The following is a 19,000-nucleotide window of genomic DNA, read 5'->3' as shown; positions in this document are numbered from 1 at the left end:
GGCTCTGCTCCCAATACTTAACTAGTGTTAGGCTAGTGGGTTTTCCATGTTACAGGTCTAAGAACTAGCATGATATTCATGATTATCCCCACCACCCCCCCCCCCCGCAGTTGAAAATGTTAGTGTCTTGAATTCCAAGGATGACATGCATGCTCAATCCTGAACAGGAGGCTTGGGCAGATTTCAAATACTAACAATGGGCAATGTTAAGAATTGGATTCCTCTGGAGGACTCAGGACCTCACCACAGGAATCATTAGTCACATCCATTTCACTCTGTCAGGCATTCACATGTTTTGTCTCATTTGCAGAAGCTAAGGGGAAATAGGAAGGCATGAGAGCAAGAGAGAGGTGCCAAGAGATGTACAAAGAAACAGGGGAGAACGAGGAATAAGTCACAGAGGAGCTGAGATGATCCAAGTGCTCTATCTATACATAAAGAAATGACATAACAACACCCAACACTTCAGCTACAAAGAAAGTCTGTAATCCCAGTACTTAGAAGGTGGATCAAGAATTCAAGGTCATCCTCAGACACATAGCAAGTTCAAGGCCAACCCCGGGATACATGAGAGGCTATGTGAACAGAGAGAAAGAAAGAATTTAGATGGAAAGGAAGGGAGGAAGGAAAGAAGGAAGGAAAACCCCCTTCAGATGCTTGTAACACTGAATATCTACAGAGCACACAATGAACTCGACACTGTGCAGAACTCACAACAAGCCCTGACTTCAACAATTTAGCCCTTTAAGTGATAAACTTTAGAGGTGGCACAAACCTTGGTGACTTGGAGTTAGCGTTTCTTAGCTAGGAGCATGCGCCACAAGAGAAAACAAACTTACTCTTTTCAAAACACAAAACTTGATGAATGAATTGTTGGGAAAATGAAACAGACACGGGCTGTCAGACATGTTTTGTTTTGGGGAGTTGTTTGTTTGTTTTTTGATTTTGTTTTTTGAGACAGGGTTTCTCTGTATAGCCCTGGCTGTCCTGGAACTCACTTTGTAGACCAGGCTGGCCTCAAACTCTGAAATCAGCCTGCCTCTGCCTCCCGAGTGCTGGGATAAAAGGCGTGTGTGGCTTCTTTTCCTGTAGCACTAAGGTAGCAGTCAACTTTTACAATCTGTGCCTTATGTCAACTACTTACTAAAGAACGACTTACCCTGACTTACTCTAATACACAGGCTGCTGTTGCTCAGGACAGAAAGGGCTACTCAGGAGAGGAACTTAATCTATGGGCAGGCTGGATTCTGCCACCCCGTAATGGGAACACTGATAAATTTTGCATACGTTGGTGGCAGGTACCCAGAATGGAACATGAGAATTGGCCATGTGACAAGAGGGGATATGACGGCTGTCTCCAAGTATCTCAAGAGTCACATGGAGAATGACCAGCCTTGTGGCTGTAAAAGACATTACTGGAGTCAGTGCAAGAGGAGATTGTCAAGAATCAGAAGTCAGATCATTACATAAGAAAAATGCTTAAAGCGCAGCAAGGAAACGGTTAAATTGGGAACGAGTGAGCTCCCTGCGTCAGCAGCTCTTTATGGCAGATACGATTTTTTGTGCTAGCATTTAGACTGGGTCTAAATGGCAGTCCTGGGTTTCTATGATACTCCGTATAGATACTGCATTAATGTAAATGTTGACCCCCGTAAAGCAAGCATAGAGGTTATGTGGCAAATTGATTCGAGAGATTATATTTTACTGGTGTGGGCTTTGTAAAGTTTTCCAGTACACACGCCTGAGTTTACCCTTCTGGAGTCTTTGGGAGAAGCATAGGAATAATGGAAGCACAGTGTGCTTTCCCATTGGCAGGTGGCGAGAGATGGTGGCTGGAGAAATGAGCGGTGTGAGTTTGGCAATGGCTGCTTCAGCACACTGGGTGTCTCGCTTGGCTGAGTGTGGATCTGATGTTTTCAGAGAAAGATCCTTTTTGTTACAACATGGCTCCTGAAGGCAAGCCAACAGCTTCATCTGGTGCTCTGTTGAATCAACAGCAATCTTTTCCAGCGTTGGGGAGAACTTGGCAATGTTGGACCTAGTGAGACACAATGGGTGTGTGGCATTTTGGGCTCCAATGTCGTGTTGTCCCCCCACCCCCGTCTCTTCCATGTTGTGTTGGCTATACATCAGCATTTGTCTCTGTTATGAAGATAGCTATGAAGGTGACTTTATCATGTTTTACAGGAAAATTGGGACGTTTATGGTTTACAGAAGTTTCTAGGACTCGGGAGTGAGAGCCAGGTGACATCGTTCTGAATTTTACCCAGTTCCGGTTTCCAGCTTTGAGCTTCTTCACTGCTAAATGAGGAGATGATCATACAGCCATGTATCTGTTGATTCCATGAAGACTCCCGTCCTAGAATTCAGCCTTGCATTGATAATCAATCAGTTAGTGCCTCTGGGACTGGGGAGGTGAAGTGCTTGCTGCACACACAGCATTAGGTCTTGACTTTGGAAATCCTTTACACATGTAGAACAAGATGAATGGTGGCAAGTTTCTACAATCCCAGCACTGTGTAGGTTGGGACGGTCTCAGCTAGCCAATCATTGAGCCCCAGAGTCAGTGAGAGTCCCTGCCTCAATAATGGTGATGATGATGATGATACAGGGAAAAACTCAAGGTTGGCCTCTGGACCCCAAGGTCACATGCTCACACTTTCCCACCCTTTGTGACATACTTCTTTCAGGTCAGCCCACTGCCTACATTTCCAGGTCTTCCATAAATAACATTGCCATCTGGGGACTAAGCATTCAAATAATGAGCCTACAGGGGTCTTTATGTATTCAAGCCATAAAATTTTGTCCCTAGCCTCCAAAAGCCAATGCCCTTTCTATAGTAGAAAATGCCTTTAGTCCAAGTTTTAAACACAGGGTGTCCAAACTGCGGCATAGAAAGGAGAGATGGGAACTGTCTTAGTCAGTTTGCTAATGCTGTGAAGAGACATCATGAGCAAGACAACTCTTAAAAGAGGGGGCATTTAATTGCGGATTTGCTTACAGTTTCAGAGGCTTAGTCCGTTATCATGGCAAGCAGCATGGCAGGTATGGGGCTGGCAAAGTACCTGAGAGCTATATCCTGATCTACAGGTAGGCAGGCAACAGGCAGAAAGATTGGGTCTGACACAGGTTTTAGAAACCTCAAAATCCATCCCCAGTGACATACTTTCTCCAGTAAGGCCATACCTCCTATGTAGTCTCCCCACCCCTAGCCTGGAACCTGCTTGCTCAAGGGTGGAGTTTCCTGCTCATTCGTTCTGCCACGCCCACTGCTGGACTGTGCCTGCTTTGCTGTTTGGAGTCACACACGTGTTCACCCTGCTACTGGACCCCGAGTTATTTGGCGGGAATCGGGTCCCCTCCCCCTTCCTTTATAACTGAGTGTTTGAACAAGTAAAATTGAGCTTTGATCAGAGACTTGGCTCCATTTCTTCTTTCGCCCTGTTAGTTCCTCTCTTTTCAGCTCGAGTGGCCATCTCAGTCGAACCGTTCTCGTTGCGAGCTGCTGGCCAGCCGCAACACTCCTAATCCTTTTAATCCCTTTCAAACAGTTCCATTCCACAGTGACTAAGCACTCAAGTATATGAGCCTATGGGAACCATTATTATTCAAACCACCATAGAACCAGAGGCTGAAGTCTACCAAGATTATCACTAAATCTTAGAACTCCATGCCCAGCATCCAGAGGAAGCGGTGCTCTGCTAGATCCGTTCCTATGGTCTTGCCATTAGCAGTCCACTTGGCCATTGTTCAGTCTGACTCACCTTATAGCCCATAGCTGTTATTGGTGGATATTCTACATTTGAGTATCACTATCAACCCAAGGTTACATTATAGCCCAGGTCCCACATCAGAGCTTTATTAACCATACCCTGAGGGTCCCTCTACAGAGAATTACCCTCTCAAATACATTCTTAAGAACTTGAGAAGCCCCAATGACCTCATAACTCCTACATTCCCTGTTTCTACAAAGCCAACCCCTCAAGAATGAGGCCAATGTCTGTCAACCTTGAACTTTGGTTTCAGGGCTCTGTGGATACTTGGGTGATAGAACCTGAACCTGAGAAAAACTTCCCCATGAGGCCCTTTGCATATAGAGTATCTGAGTGACTCTCTCCATTAAAGGAAAAGTCTTTCACATGACCTTGTTACTTCATACCTTTGACACAGTGGTGGGTATGGTCTGGCCAATTTCCTTTGGTCCCAGAGCAAAGTGTTTGTATTCTTTTTAATAGCACTTATCTTTTTATGATCCACTATTATTAATTCACCCATCCTTTCTCTGGAGAGGCAGCAAGATTTTCAAATCTTTTCCTGCTATGTTTTGTTTTTAATTTTCACTATAAACGTCATTGCAATCAACCAATGATGATGGCACCATATCCTGAATACTAGTCTCTCTTAAAATTTCTGCTGTGAAATAAATTAGTCAAGATTTTTAAAATCGGGTCTCTCTATGAAACTTAGAACATGGACAAACAAAGCACATACCATTCCTCATCAGCGTGTAACATGAATGTCTTTTAGTCCAATTTCCAACAGAATCCTTGTTCCCATCTGAAACCTCATGGATTGGCCTCTACTGTCTACCTTTTAATCCACATTCTAGTCTCAATCCAGTCTTCTGAGATTCCATTAGAATCATTGATTAATCCCTGTCTGAGCATTCTACGGCTTCTCCAGCTCATATTTCTAAATTGTCCCCACAAATCAATTCCAAGAGTGTAGAAACAAGGTGGTCAGGTTTAGTCACAGCAATAACCGCACGTCTGGTAACGGTTTTGTGTACTGGCTACTTCCTTTGTCACTGTGACCAAAATGCTAACATAATTTAAGGAAGGAGGGGTTCAATCTGGCTCACATTTTCAGAAGTTCTACGTTATCATGGTAGGGAGGGTACAGCAGAGTAGAGCAACTCACACCTTGGAGGACAAGATGCAGAGAATCAGACAGAAAGGAGCCACAGATAATATACTCCCAAGAAACTGCCCTTGGTAACCTACTTCCTCATGCTCAGCCCCACCATTTAAGTTCCCAGAGCTCAAAATAGTACCACCATCTGGAGGCCATGCATTTAAATCATATGTCTATGAGAGACGCAACATATCGTTTACATAACAGAAAACATAGTCCTCTGACTATGAAAGGAGTTCTCTCCTTTCTTAAGCACAACAATCAAATGTTATTGCTGCTGCTGCTGCTGCTGCTGCTGCTGCTGCTGCTGCTGCTGCTGCTGTTGCTGCTGCTTCTGGGGAATGATCCAAGGGTCATGCTAGGTAAGGTCTCTGCTCCTGAGTTACACCCCAGCTCACAGTGACTTTAAAATCTTTATCCACTGACTTGGTTGTTTATGTCCCTGGTAGTTTTATTTCTGTTGTGTTTTTTCCTCTCTCTCTCTGCTTTTAGAAACATTATCCAGAGTCACCTCACATCTAGGTTTACATTTTCAATTGAATTCAGATAATTGTCTACAAGAATCATAGAGGCTTTCAAATGCCTTTCTATGGTAGCAGAAACAGCTGAGCGCTCAGATCTCAAACCACTCGTAGGAGGCAGAGAGAAACTGGCTGGGAAAGGCAAGAATCTTTTGAAACTCAAAGTTGGTCCCAGTGACCCCCCCCCCCCAAGTGGGACTCCTCTTCTTAATCCTTCCTGAACAGTCCCACCAATCAGAGACCAAGTATTTAAGCATAAAAGCCTATGTGGGCCATTCTCATTAAAAAACAAAACATGCTTTTTGATTGACCATTCAACCACATACATGGCCTAGTTTTGATTTTGATTTCACCTCTGAATTTTATTCCTTCACCTTTTGTTTTGAGAGAACCTCTCAAATGGTTGCATCTCCCACACAGTGGATTCAACCATTAAAATTAACCTAACAGAAATTCTTTGAAACTGAAGTTTGGTATAAAGAGAACCAAATGCAAGAAATGAGGCATGGCAGAGAATGGCTATGTGCAACCAAGTTAGCGTTCTTGTAGAAGAGACTCTTGAGCCCATCCAAGATGAAACATTTACATGATTTCCTACAACTTCATCCCAAAACAAGTGTCCACCTCTTGAAGGAAGAGCCTGTAAATTCACAATCTTCATAGCAGAGTGTTGGGGACATAGCTGATGGATTTGAGACGTTTTAAAAGGTCTTGAATCCTGTCATCACTGAGTGGTACATTGGGCCTTTTCTATTTATATTGGAAGATTTCTGGATTGGAGGCATATGAGCAGACATATAATCACAGAACATGAGTTTCTGTCAGAAATGTACTTCTCTAGTTCAAGAATAAGAATGCTTAAAGGTAGTTCCATCTGATTTGAGATCAAAATAGACTGTCTGTCTGTCTGTCTGTCTGTCTCTCTCTCTCTCTCTCTCTCTTGATCCATCATCCATCCATCCATCCATCCATCCATCCATCCATCCATCCATCCAACTATATACCCATCCATCCATCCATCCACCCATCCATCCATCCGTCAATCTATCTCAATCTATCTATATATTCTTCCTTCTGTCTCTACATCATCTATCCATCTATACATACACACATACAAACATATGTACATACATTCATCTATCCATCCACCTACTCACCCACCTACCAGTCCATCCATCCATCTATCACATAAAGTTTTTTTAAACTATTAAAAATCAATCTTGATAAGTGCATTTACTTTGTTTACCAACAATTGTTTCTAGTTCTCACACTGGTCCTCAAAGGTAGCAGTCTATCAGAGCTAGACATGAGGTGCCTGTTTTGTTTTGTTTTGTTTTGTTTTGTTTTGTTTTGTTTTGGTTTGGTTTGGTTTGGTTTGGTTTGGTTTGGTTTGGTTTGGTTTTTTATTCCCGCTAATTTTGTGCTGTGGTAATGGTCCCTGATGCTTAGGCCTGATGCAGACGATTACAGGCATCTGGTCTGGAGAATTTGGAGCAGACCATTTAAATATCTTATGCCCTCTAGTTAGTTTTCAAATGCCATTAATGATGCCAGGGGATGAAGCAAGCAGCAGTTTCTCAGAAATAGAACCTGCTGTAAACACAGACAATTGTATACTCCTGCTTCTTAAACCATGCACCATCCAGGCGATGCTCTTTCTTCGGCCATTACCTGTGAATGGTAGGGTTCTTAATCAAATCAGGGGGACCCTTTCCGACATTCCACAGGTGCATCCACCTAACTCAAGCTAGATGTGTGTCAGCACCCACAGTACAGACTACACAGATTTTTTTCTTCCTTGGAAATAGGAAGGACTTAGAGCTTTTAGGCTTCTCTTTTTATTCCCTGGGAAGCTGAGACATGTTGAAGGGAGTAATGTTCCAATAATTTTCAATAATTACCTAGAAGGCCAGTAGCAAAGAAAGAACAACACCCAAGTCTCTTAGATTTTTATGAACCATAAATTTACTTTTTTTTATAGACTTGATTTTCTTTTACAAAGTGTTTGCACATGCACACGTGCACTCGCGCGCGCGCGCACACACACATATCCAATCTCTTAACAAAGCTAGCTTTTTTTTCAACAGACTAACACTGAAATCTAAGTTTTATTTTCCTTCATGTACTGCAGGCCCACCCAAGCAATCTACCGCACCCAGCTAGTTTCTTAGATAGGGTTACTGCTACTGTGATGAAATACTGTTGCGTCCGACCCAGCCAGCAAGGAAACCGCAACCTCCGGTTCTTCTTAAAGCAGTTTACTCAGGCAGCTTCTCTTTTCAAATCCCCCGCGCCTCGGGGTACAATCGTATCCCCTCAAGCCACAACCAATCACCACAGGTCACATCACCTCACCAGGCAGGCTTGCTCAGCCAATCAGGGATTAAGGGCGAGACATCCACCAAATATGGGCTTGTTTACTGCCTGGCATAGATTTCTGTCCAGCTGGCCAGGGAGTCCAGAATGGCTTCCCACAAAATACTATTACTAAAATCATGTTGGAGAGGAAAGGGTTTGTTTTCTTTGTACTTTCAGGTAAAAGTACATCATGGAGGAAAACCAGAGCAGGAATCTGGAGGCTCGAGCCCATGTAGAGACCATGGAGGGTGTGGCTTACGAGTTTGTACCTCATGGCTTGCTCAGCTTGCTTTCCCATAGAACCTAAGACCAGGAGCCCAGGGATGGCCCCACCCACAATGGGCTGCCCCTCCACCCCCATCAATCACTAATTAAGAAAGTGCTCCGAAGGCTTGCCTACAGCCTGTTCTAATGGAGGGATTTTCTCAATTGAGACTCCCTCCTCTGAGATGACTTTAGATTGTGTCAAGTCAACATAAAACCAAGCTGGGGCAGGTAGGGATCTAAGACAGGGGAATTCCTTCCATATTTGTAAGACACAAACTGAACCCTGCATCATGGGTAACCTTCTCCCAGGAAGAGACCATTGGATTGCATGTGAGCATGTATCTGCCAAAACCCAGAGAAGATGTATGCATATTCTTTTTCACTTTACAGTTACTTTATATAGCAGGCTGGAAATCAGACTGAGTATAGAGTAAACTTTACTCCAGGGCAGCCTCGAGAGTTCTTGGCCTGGGCCAGAAGAGTATTATGTTAATTTCATGCAAATCAACGGTGAACCCAAAAAGCACATGATGGCTTTCTTCCATATTTCTTTTCTAGTTCTTCCAATGATCTTTCAAAAGTATCCAATCCCTTCTGGAATGTTTCTGTTTTCTCTTCTGAACCCTGACCGGTAAAACATTTTCTATCAGAAGAGCTTTGGAAAACGACCCGTCAAATGAAGGCATCTAGTCTAGTTATAGATAAGGTTCACTAGTAGCTAACTGTGGTTGGTAACGCTTTACTCACATCAGTCAAGGAAAGATTTGCCCATTTTAGTTTATTTTTGCTTAGAGTAAAATGTCTGCTGAGAGGAAATCTTCTCGAAGCCAAATGGCTGTCGTAATGAATTATTTTGATAGGAACAATAAAAAAGACTGTGGGAAATCCTAGTTGAATTTACAAGCTTAATGCTTGAAACTCCCAGGCTTAAACATGGTTGAACAAACATAATTACAACCATCCTAAAATAGCATATTACCTCTTGTACTAACGACTCGACACTGAGACATCTCAAAGCCACAGTCAGAGTTTGGCTATGCTGACTCCCAGTCTGCAGCATGAGGAGAGATCGATGTCTTTTGGAGAAATGAGTTCATTGACTGACACTCTGAACACCAGAGTGGAGCAAAGCAGGGTGGGTGTGAAAATCCAGTCAATCTCTGAATTACACTCAGTTATTCTATTTCCTATTGGACCAGGAGGCTGATTACTCCTTCCTGGAGACCCCAAATGCACCTAGAATTTGCTGCAAATGGGCATGGTTTTTATTTAAGATCCAGCCCATCCAACGCTGTCTGTAGACCCATGCCCTGGTAGAGAAATACTCAACACACAACAGGGGAACAGGAATAAATTCTAAGCCACGGGAGACAGTGTAAATGCCAATACAATGGCTGATTTGTGTTGGCAGAAGCTTGGGGGAATAGGTGTTTGGATGGCTTTTAGTATAAACTCGATCACTGAGGACCAGGACAATGTATTCTCATGAACTGATAGGAAAGAATAGAAACCTTGGACTGATTGTGTTAACTCAATACGTTTAGAATGGATTTTGCCATGCATTTAGCTGACTGAAGCTGGACTCTAGGGTGGGCTTGTGTTAGAGAGATGGAGCCTCTCAAAACTGAATGCTAGAACGGAAAGGAGAGAACCTGACAGGGATCAGATATTGGAACGGCCTGTCACCTCTGTCTGCTGTCCATTCTCACTGGACCCTTTAAGAAGAGCTCACCAGACAGGTTCATAAGCAAGATGTTGAAAAAAACAAAACAAAACAGTTTCAATGTGTTTGGAAGGCTCTCCAGTGTCCATCTTGAGCTGCGACAGCAGGGAAGAGTATCACGGTAAAGAGCTCTTTATATGTAATAAAGAGTCGGGTGTGGTGGCCCGTGCCTTTAATCCCAGCATTCGGGAGGCAGAGGCAGGCGGATTTCTGAGTTTGAGACCAGCATGGTCTACAAAGTGAGTTTCAGGACAGCCAGGGCTACACAGAGAAACCCTGTCTCGGAAAAACAAAACAAACAAAGTGTAATAAAGATGGCAGGACCCCAAAGGGGGCGGTAGAGAATCGAGAGACTCCTCTCTCTTGGAGGATTGGAGACAGGCTGATCCCGGAGGCTCACTAGCCAGCTAGCCACTCGGCCTCCTGCATCCGTGAGAGACCTTATCTCAAAAGAAAGGGTGGAGTGTATAAGGAAGATACCTAACTTCCGGCTTCCACAGCATTTTGGAGCACATACTTCAAAATACACCTGCTTACGCGCATGCAACACACATGCGCATACGCACGCGCATGCGCAGACCAATTTCAAGAGTTTTAGGACTTAAGGGCACTGCGGGGCGTTGGTGGTGCAAGCCTTTAATCCCAGCATTTGGGAGTCAGAGGCAGGCAGATTTCTGAGTTCGAGGCCAGCCTGGTCTACAGAGTGAGTTTCAGGACAGCGCCCCCCCCCCAAAAAAAAAAGATTTAATGGCACTAACATATTTTTGTTTTACTTATTTCGTGATAAGTGGAATAAAAGGGACCCTTCACACTTTTAGTGCTTTCAGAATTTCTTTGGAATTTTTTAGGAAGCCAGGCTTTGAGATAATATTTAGTTTTGAAAATGAGGAATGAAAATGCTAAATTTTTATTTGAACTCCGAGGAGACTAGAAAATAATGCTCCTCGGGTTATTCTAAATTACTACAGCTCTCTATTCAAAAAGAAATTTGAACAGAAAACCCTTGCCAAAAGGGTAATGTAGGTGATACTAAAAAAGTATGTAAATCAAATGTAATGATGATTTTTTTTCCGTTTTATAACAGAGATTAGGGTTACCAGGAGATCACAGCTGTATGAATCCAATTAGGCTATAATGAAATGCATGCTTTGAGCTTACACACCAATTGATTTTGAGAGGGAAATAATTATAATTATTAGCATGATATTTGGCACCATGATTATACACTTGGTTCTTCTGATTATTAAAATCATTCGTATTTTCAGAATTGAATGTGCTTGGTCTTATAAGATGCGTTCCCGTCCACGGAGTCGGCCGTGTGTTACAGTGTCTTTGGTTGGTTATACTGGTGGGAGGAGAGAACTGGAAACAGAATGAGGGCTTGGGTCTTGATGAAAGAAAAAAAATCAGATCTGATTACAAATGACTTTGTGCATTTAATGAGTTTTTGTAATAGACCATTAAAAAAATCACCTGCAGGAAAACAAAAATGCCTGGTTATAGTCGATTCCTCGAGATTTTAATTTGAGAGGCCGTGTGTGTCAGTGTGTATGTGTATTTGAGTGTGTTAATGTGTGTCAATGTGTGTGTACTCGAGTGTGTATGAATGTGTGTGTATGTGTGTGAGTGTGTGTGTACTTGAGTGTGTGTGAATGTGTGTGTGTATGTGTGCATGAGTGTGTGCATGTGTACTTGAGTATGTGTGTGAGTGTGTATGTACTTGAGTGTGTGAATGTGTGTGTATGTGCGCATGAGTGTATGCATGTGCACTTGAGTATGTGTGTGAGTGTGTGTATTTGAGTATTTGTGCATGTGTGTGAATGTGTGTCTGTGTGCATGAGTATGTGTGTATTTGAGTGTGTATATTTGTGTGTGTATGTGTTTGAGTGTGTGTTTGAGAGAGGGTGTGTGAGTGTGTATTTGAGTATGTGTGTGAGAGTGTGTGTATGGGAGAGTGTCTGTGTATTTGGGTGTGTATGAGTGTGAGTGTATTTAATTGTGTGTGTGTGTTTGTGAGTGTGTATATTTGAGTGTATTATGTGTGTGTGAGTGTGTCTGTGTGAGGGTGTGTATTTGACTATATGTGTATGCGTGTGAGTGTGTGTGTGTGTTTGAGTGTGTAAGTGTGTGTGTGTGTGTGCACTTTGCTTAACACTGACTCCACCTCTCACCCTGGCTTCCAAACTGAACTCTTAATGTTCTGTTTAAAAAGGCACACACAAAGAGATGGTTAAAAAAATAAGTGAACAGAGGCTTATTTGGTTTGTGGGTTGGTAATTACTCTATAACTAATACACAAGGGCTCATTAGCCCCAGGTCCTCCCAGGTGAGAAGCCCAAAGATATCCCATGGTAAAGGATTGCATGAGCTCACTATCATGATACTTCACATTGAAGCTAACACCTGACATATAGTAGTGGTTTAATAAAGTTTTGTTGAATAAAAAGATATTCTGTCACAATTAAAAAAAAAATCCAAGTTGAAACAGAGTGCCGTGGGCTGAGAAGACAGTTCAACTGTTACAAGGACTACCTTGCAAATGTGAGGATGTAAGTTCTATTCCCTACAACCCACAATAAAAGGGGGGGGGGAAGTCCAGGTGTGGTAGCATGCACTTGTGATCCCAGGGCTGGGTGGACAGAGATAGGCAGACAATGGGGCTCTGTGACCCAGCTTAGCCTACATTGTGAATTCCAAGCTATTGTGGGAAATTACCTCCAATCCAAGGATAGGCAGTGTCAGAAATGACACTCACCTTTGCCCTCTGACCTCTATACACATACCTCTATACATCTATTACCACACTTCTCATCATGTTATAATAGCTTTCCATTCTGATGTTACAATAAGTTGTTCACAATCAATCAATATGGATAGCTCCCTCTCCATACATTAAAACCTATATTTGACTTTTTATTCTTGTAACTCCATAACCAAATTCTTCAGCTCTGTCTCTGGACCCTCCCTCGATCCCTCCCTCTTTCTCCTCCTCCTCCTCCTCCTCTTCCTTTTCCCCTCCTCTGCCTTTCCTTCTTCTCCTTCCTTTTCCTCCTCCTTATTCCCCCCTCCCCCATTCGTGGCTGATTTATTATGAGGGCTGAGGCAACCTCTCTTGGCTCCTCCACCTCCAGCTTTGAAGCCTCTGTTATGATTTAAATGTGAAGTATCCCCACATTGGCACATTTGGTCCTCAGCTGGAGGTGCATGGTGAAGAGGAGGTTGTGGAATAGTTAGGAAATGGGAACTGACTGAAGAAAGAGGGTCTCTGAAGAGTGCAATTGAAGAAATAGCCCAGTACTACTCCAGTCTCTGCCACTGGACCTGCCAAGATAGAACAAGACGCGCTGCTACCCTCTGCCATTGAATCCCAGTTGCCCCACCTTCCTCACTGTGAAGTTGTGAGTGGAAATAAGTTCCTTAAATTACTTCTTGTCAGGTATTTGGTCACAGAAATGAGAGAGGAAATGAATATATTTCCATCTTTCATTTTATCTTAATATGAAAGACAATATTCCCAAATAATGGAAAACGAAGGAATGTGGAAACATTGGAGCTATATCACAGGCCTATTCAGAGAAACTTTTTTTCCCTTCTCTTTTAAAAGTACTTTCATTAACTCTTGGAGAATTTCATACAACCTGATAGAATCATATTCACTTCCTTTCCGATCTCCTCTCAGATCTATCCCTGTCTCTATAGCTACCTAAATTATGTCCCTACAAAAATAATAATAATAAACCCATGGAATCCAATTTATACTGCCAAAACATGCTTGGGCGTGTATATATTCCCCACCACCACCATTGTGATCCATCTACCAGGGGGCAACACCCCTAAGGAAACCCTGACTTCCCTCTCCCAGAAGCCATCAAATTACCAATAGGTCCTTGGCTAGGGAATATCATGCTTATCTTTGCCCTCTATGCTGAAATTTTTGTCTGCCTTGAGCTGGCTGTCCCAACCACAGTGAGTTTATATGTTTGATTGCCCTTTCGTGCCCAGGAAAACATTGTTTCTTTGTATCTGGCTAAGATACCTCTGGCTCCACCTTCTCCTCAGAGTTGTTCCCTGAGCTGTGGGGAGAGATGTGTGACACTGATCAATTGCACTTAGGGCTGTGCACTCCTGACAGTCTCCTAGTCTCTCCACAATGACCAGTTTGGAGTCTGCATTAGTCATCTTCTATTGCAAGAAGGAGCTCAGAGAATGTGTTTCTGTCCCGTGTTTTACCTTGTCTTCAGTATATGTGAATCAGATGCGACTACTAACTTGCTTGGAATTTTTTTTTTTTTTTTTTTTTTTTTTTGGTTTTTCGAGACAGGGTTTCTCTGTGTAGCCCTGGCTGTCCTGGCACTCACTTTGTAGACCAGGCTGGCCTCGAACTCAGAAATCCGCCTGCCTCTGCCTCCCGAGTGCTGGGACTAAAGGCGAGCGCCACCACGCCCGGCATTGCTTGGAATTTTTTAGGATAGATAAAGGAAGAAATATGTTAAGACATGAAGGCTAATGTTTGTTTCATGTGGCTTTGGCTACGGCCTCTCAATACTGGTATTATAGAGAGTGGAATGTGAGCCCTTTAAAGGTATTATGGCTATAGATAGGTGCTCAAAGAAATATATTTCCCATTCCAGCCCAACTTATGCCCAGATAGGAGCTCAGTACCAGGTTGATGTTAAGAAGTTCTCTCAAGCAATGCTCCCCACACAGGTCATCTCTCCTACAAGTGTCCTTTATGGGGTTCTCCTAATTACTTGCTACATTTTTAACAATAGGCTTGGGGATGTGTTGGGAAAAGCCCTAATTGATAGCATTTCTGTTTACCCTAGTGTCAATGTCCACAACTGCAGGTGAAGCCACCAGTGAACCGTGGCAGAGCAGTGGCTGAGTGGAACCACAGGTGCACGGTGCTGCCCTCTACTGTTAGGAACTGCTCTGGTCCTAAATGACTACTGTCTCTAATTGCAAATGCCTCTCTCTGGTTGTTAACCCTTCTTAGGTAGGGATGTCTTTGGGTTTTTGCAGGAAGCTTCCCAGTCTTGTAAGTGGACCTGAGAGTAATAAGTGGGGGTGCTGACCACTGCTGCCTCATGTGCTTGTCTGACAGTAAAGATCTGAATCTCAATCTTGGCTCACTGCAGGGACAGCCTTTTCCCAAAGTGCTACAGACTACAGCCTAGCATTTCCACTTGAAGGTCCAAAGGTGATTTTGATGTGCTAAAAACTGAACTATCGAGGCCAGTGAGATATCCCAAAGATGCGTGCCGCAAAGCCTGAAGACCTGAATTAGATTCTGGGACCCACATGATGGAAAGAAAAAACGGATTCCCATAAACTGTCCTCTGGTATCCACAGATGTGCCTTGGTACCTGGGCACTGCACATGTATCATGCATGCATACACAACAGCAAGAACAACAATTATAATAAAGAAAAGGTCTTTGGAGGACATTTTTAAACTTTTGAATCAATTAGAAAATAAACAAAAGCCAGGCATGGTGGCACACAACTTTAATCTCAGTGATGGGGGAGGCAGGTGGATCCGAGTTCAAGGACAACCTGATCTAAATAGTGAGTTCCAGGTCACTCAAAGCTGCAGAGTAAGAACTTGTCTCAAAAAAAGAAAAAAAGAGAGAAAGACAGACAGACAGAAAGAGAGAGAGAGAAAGGAAAGAGAAGGGAGAGAAAGGGAGGGGGGAGAGGGAGAGGGGGAGGAAGGAAGGAAGGAAGGAAGGAAGGAAGGAAGGAAGGAAGGAAGGAAGAAAAGAAGCCAAAAAAGAAAGAAAAAAATCACATTTATTTAGCTGTTGTTAATAAGGTAATTAACAATAATTCTTGGCAATAATTCATAAATTCCTTGAGGTTATTGTGTGGCTAAATACACATGCAAAGTTTGCATCATGGTAAAAGCCGATAATGTGTTTTCACTTGAATATGAAATGTGCTCCACAGATACATGCTACCAGCACTTAGTCTTTTCATGGATGGTAATATCTTAGAAGGTTCTAGAACCTTTAGGTGGAGGAGGAGCCCAGCTGGAAAAAGTGGCCTACTGGGGACAGGACCTTGGGATTTGGGGATTGTTTAATCCCACCACTAACACACACACAAACATGGGTACACATGAACACACATACACACAGACATGGCTACACACATGTGCACACATGAATGCACACACACATACACACATATGCACACACGTGCACACACACATAGACACAAACACACATACACACAGATGCGGCTACACACATGCATTACATACACATGCACACACTTATACACAGACATGGATACACACACATACACACAGACAGGACTACACACATGCACGCACACATACATGCACACACATGCACACACACATAGACACAGCTACACACATACATACATACACATGCACACAAACAGATATAAACATGGGTACATAGACATAGACATGACTACACACACACACACACACACACACACACACACACACACACACACCCTCAACTCTGCTTCCTGTCTAGTGAGAATATGAGAGGCTCCATCATACCTTCCCATCATGCCAAAATTTTCTGCAAACCAAAACCAAAGAAAATTGTCCTTTTTCTTAAGAGTTTATTTTTTTTTCTTTTGCCAGAGACACCACAGGGAAGTAAAAATAATTAACATAGTGTCTCTTCCTCAGGAACTCTCAATACTAGGGGCACAGTGCCAGCCATTGTGCAGTCCTCCCGACTTCTTAGGAAATTTCAGCCATTAGCTGTGTCAAAAGGAGAAATGAGCATGAATTTCTCTCCCGTTCCCACCTCTGTCTTAGGAAATGAAGGGGCGGAAGCAGACATTCTGTTGACTGTGAGGAGTCACGGCTAGAACTGGAGAGAAACTCAACAGAGTTCTGGTGTTTTTGAATAGTACTGCTTCCTAAATGATCCTTAGCCGGGACAAGGCCACAACCCAGGGACAGCCATGGCATTCGAACAGCAAGATCAGTAGGAGGTTGAGTAAACAGAGCTGAGATGAGTTCACCGCTAATGTTCTTAATGGTACTATGTGTTCTGTCTCATAAACACAATGTAATTGAGTTACCCATCATTAAGTGTAACCGCCATTCCATTTGGATGCTGTAAGCCAAGCTCATCCCATACCTGACTGTGAGTTATCACTTAGAGAGGAGTTACAAGCACAGTGGTTGCATCATGGTTTTAATGTTCTTGCCTCACGTGCTTGAAGTGCTTCTTCTCCTGTGTGCTTTTGAAATCTGTCTCATTACACTAAACTTCTGAAGTTCTTGTTTTGTTTTCTCATCTATTCATCTATCTATCTATCAATCTATCTATCTATCTATCTATCTATCTACCTACCTACCTACCTACATATCAATCTATCTATCATCTATCCATCAATCTATCATCTATCTATCCATCATTCCATCTCCTATCTATCTATCCATCATTCCATTTCCTATCTATCTATCTATCTATCTATCTATCTATCTATCTATCTATCATCTATCTATCCATCAATCTATCATCTATCTATCCATCATTCCATTTCCTATCTATCTATCTATCTATCTATCTATCTATCTATCTATCTATGATCAGGCCTTACTATATACTCCAGGGTGTCCTTGAGCTAGCAGCAATCTTCCTGCCTTAGTCCACTGGATACTGAACACAGGCATGATATCACATGCTTCCCATGATTTTCCTCTCCTAAACAATAGCAGGTGAGAGCCCTCCTCCCTAAAGTTGAACAATGTAATATAAAGAATACTTAGAATAGAAAGCTTTCCCCCAAACATTAAAAAACAATCCTTCCATTTGAACTTTCAATGATACTCATTAAAAAAAAACCTTATTTAAATTTTATTTACTATTTACTTTTTCAGACTGGGTAGCCTCAAGCTTGCTATGTATCCAAGGATGACGTTGAACTTTTGAATCTCTGGGTTCTGCTTCTTGGGTTATGAGACAGCCTGCTTGCACCACTAGCCTGGTTTATGTGGTTCTGGGGTCAAACCCAGGGCTCAGCACATAGTAAAAGCATCATCAGTTCTATCAACTCAGAGATGTCCCCAAGTTACTTTTCGGGTTTTAAAACATAAGCTTTATGTGGCATAAAACCAAAACCCCAGGTAAAGCATAAAATGCTAGTTTAGTGGCAACTCTTTAAAACAATTGTTCATTTGTCACCATAGTACAAGGTATGGAACTAGGAAAGAGTAAGAGTCACCAGGGAAGTCCGTGGGCACACGGGCTCACCTGTGGAACTTGCTGAGTGAATCACAATGACTATTTTTCTTTCTATTTCAAGACCAGGCGCAAGACATCTGACAAACAAGACGTAGTATGAAATCGAGGTGTGGCCTTAGGTGTGCTCCCAAGTGAGTCGACTGAGTGGCTGCCACGCCTGTTTTGACAGAAGTGGTAATAGGGACTAAGAATCTAATCATGTCTTTTTGCTGCCGGTTTTATTTGCCGTTCGGGATATAATTATAGCGTTTCCCTTTTAAACAGCTCATAATGTGTTTGGCCAAAGGGAAAAACCAGAACAGTTGGTAAAAAGTCATGGGCCTCACCATCTGTCTCTATCACGTTTTCCTGGTCTTCACTGCAATAGTTCTGCCTGGAGACCGGCTACTTTATTACAAATAGGTCAGAGCTATTGATTTTGGCCAACAGCTCTAGACTTAGACAAACACATTGACTTTTCCTCTCTTTCCAATTATTTGTGAAATTATTAGCAAGCAATAACGTTAATTATGAAAACAAAACTTCTCTTGGGTATCCTTCCAGGATCTTCTTTACCCAAACAGGGATATATAAACATATAAAAAACACTTCAAACTCACATGGAGCCTCATAACTACATGCGTGCGCGCACACACACACACATAATTCTTATTTCTCTTTACAATATTTCCTCAATATCTTTCTATATTAGCGAGTAGAGATCTTTTTGCTTCTTTTTAAAAACAGTGATGCAATCCACACCTTTACACCTCTTACATGGTATATAACATATGACCCGTTATATGTCTTTATACCTGTTACTTACACATTATTTTTAAAATTTACACATTATTTTTTTCGATGGTAGCAGTTAACGTAGCCTGTGTAGATCATAGGAAATCTATGCTGTGTGCAAATCACACAGGTGGCCTAGTGTGTTTTAGGACAAACCTCTAGGTTAACACATATATGTGGCCTTGCAGAGGACTCAGTTGG

This window comes from Mus caroli, unplaced genomic scaffold, assembly GCF_978045245.1.
Source record: "Mus caroli unplaced genomic scaffold, Mus_caroli_1 scaffold_9, whole genome shotgun sequence".
NCBI lineage: Eukaryota > Metazoa > Chordata > Mammalia > Rodentia > Muridae > Mus > Mus caroli.
This window is presented reverse-complemented; position numbering follows the sequence as displayed.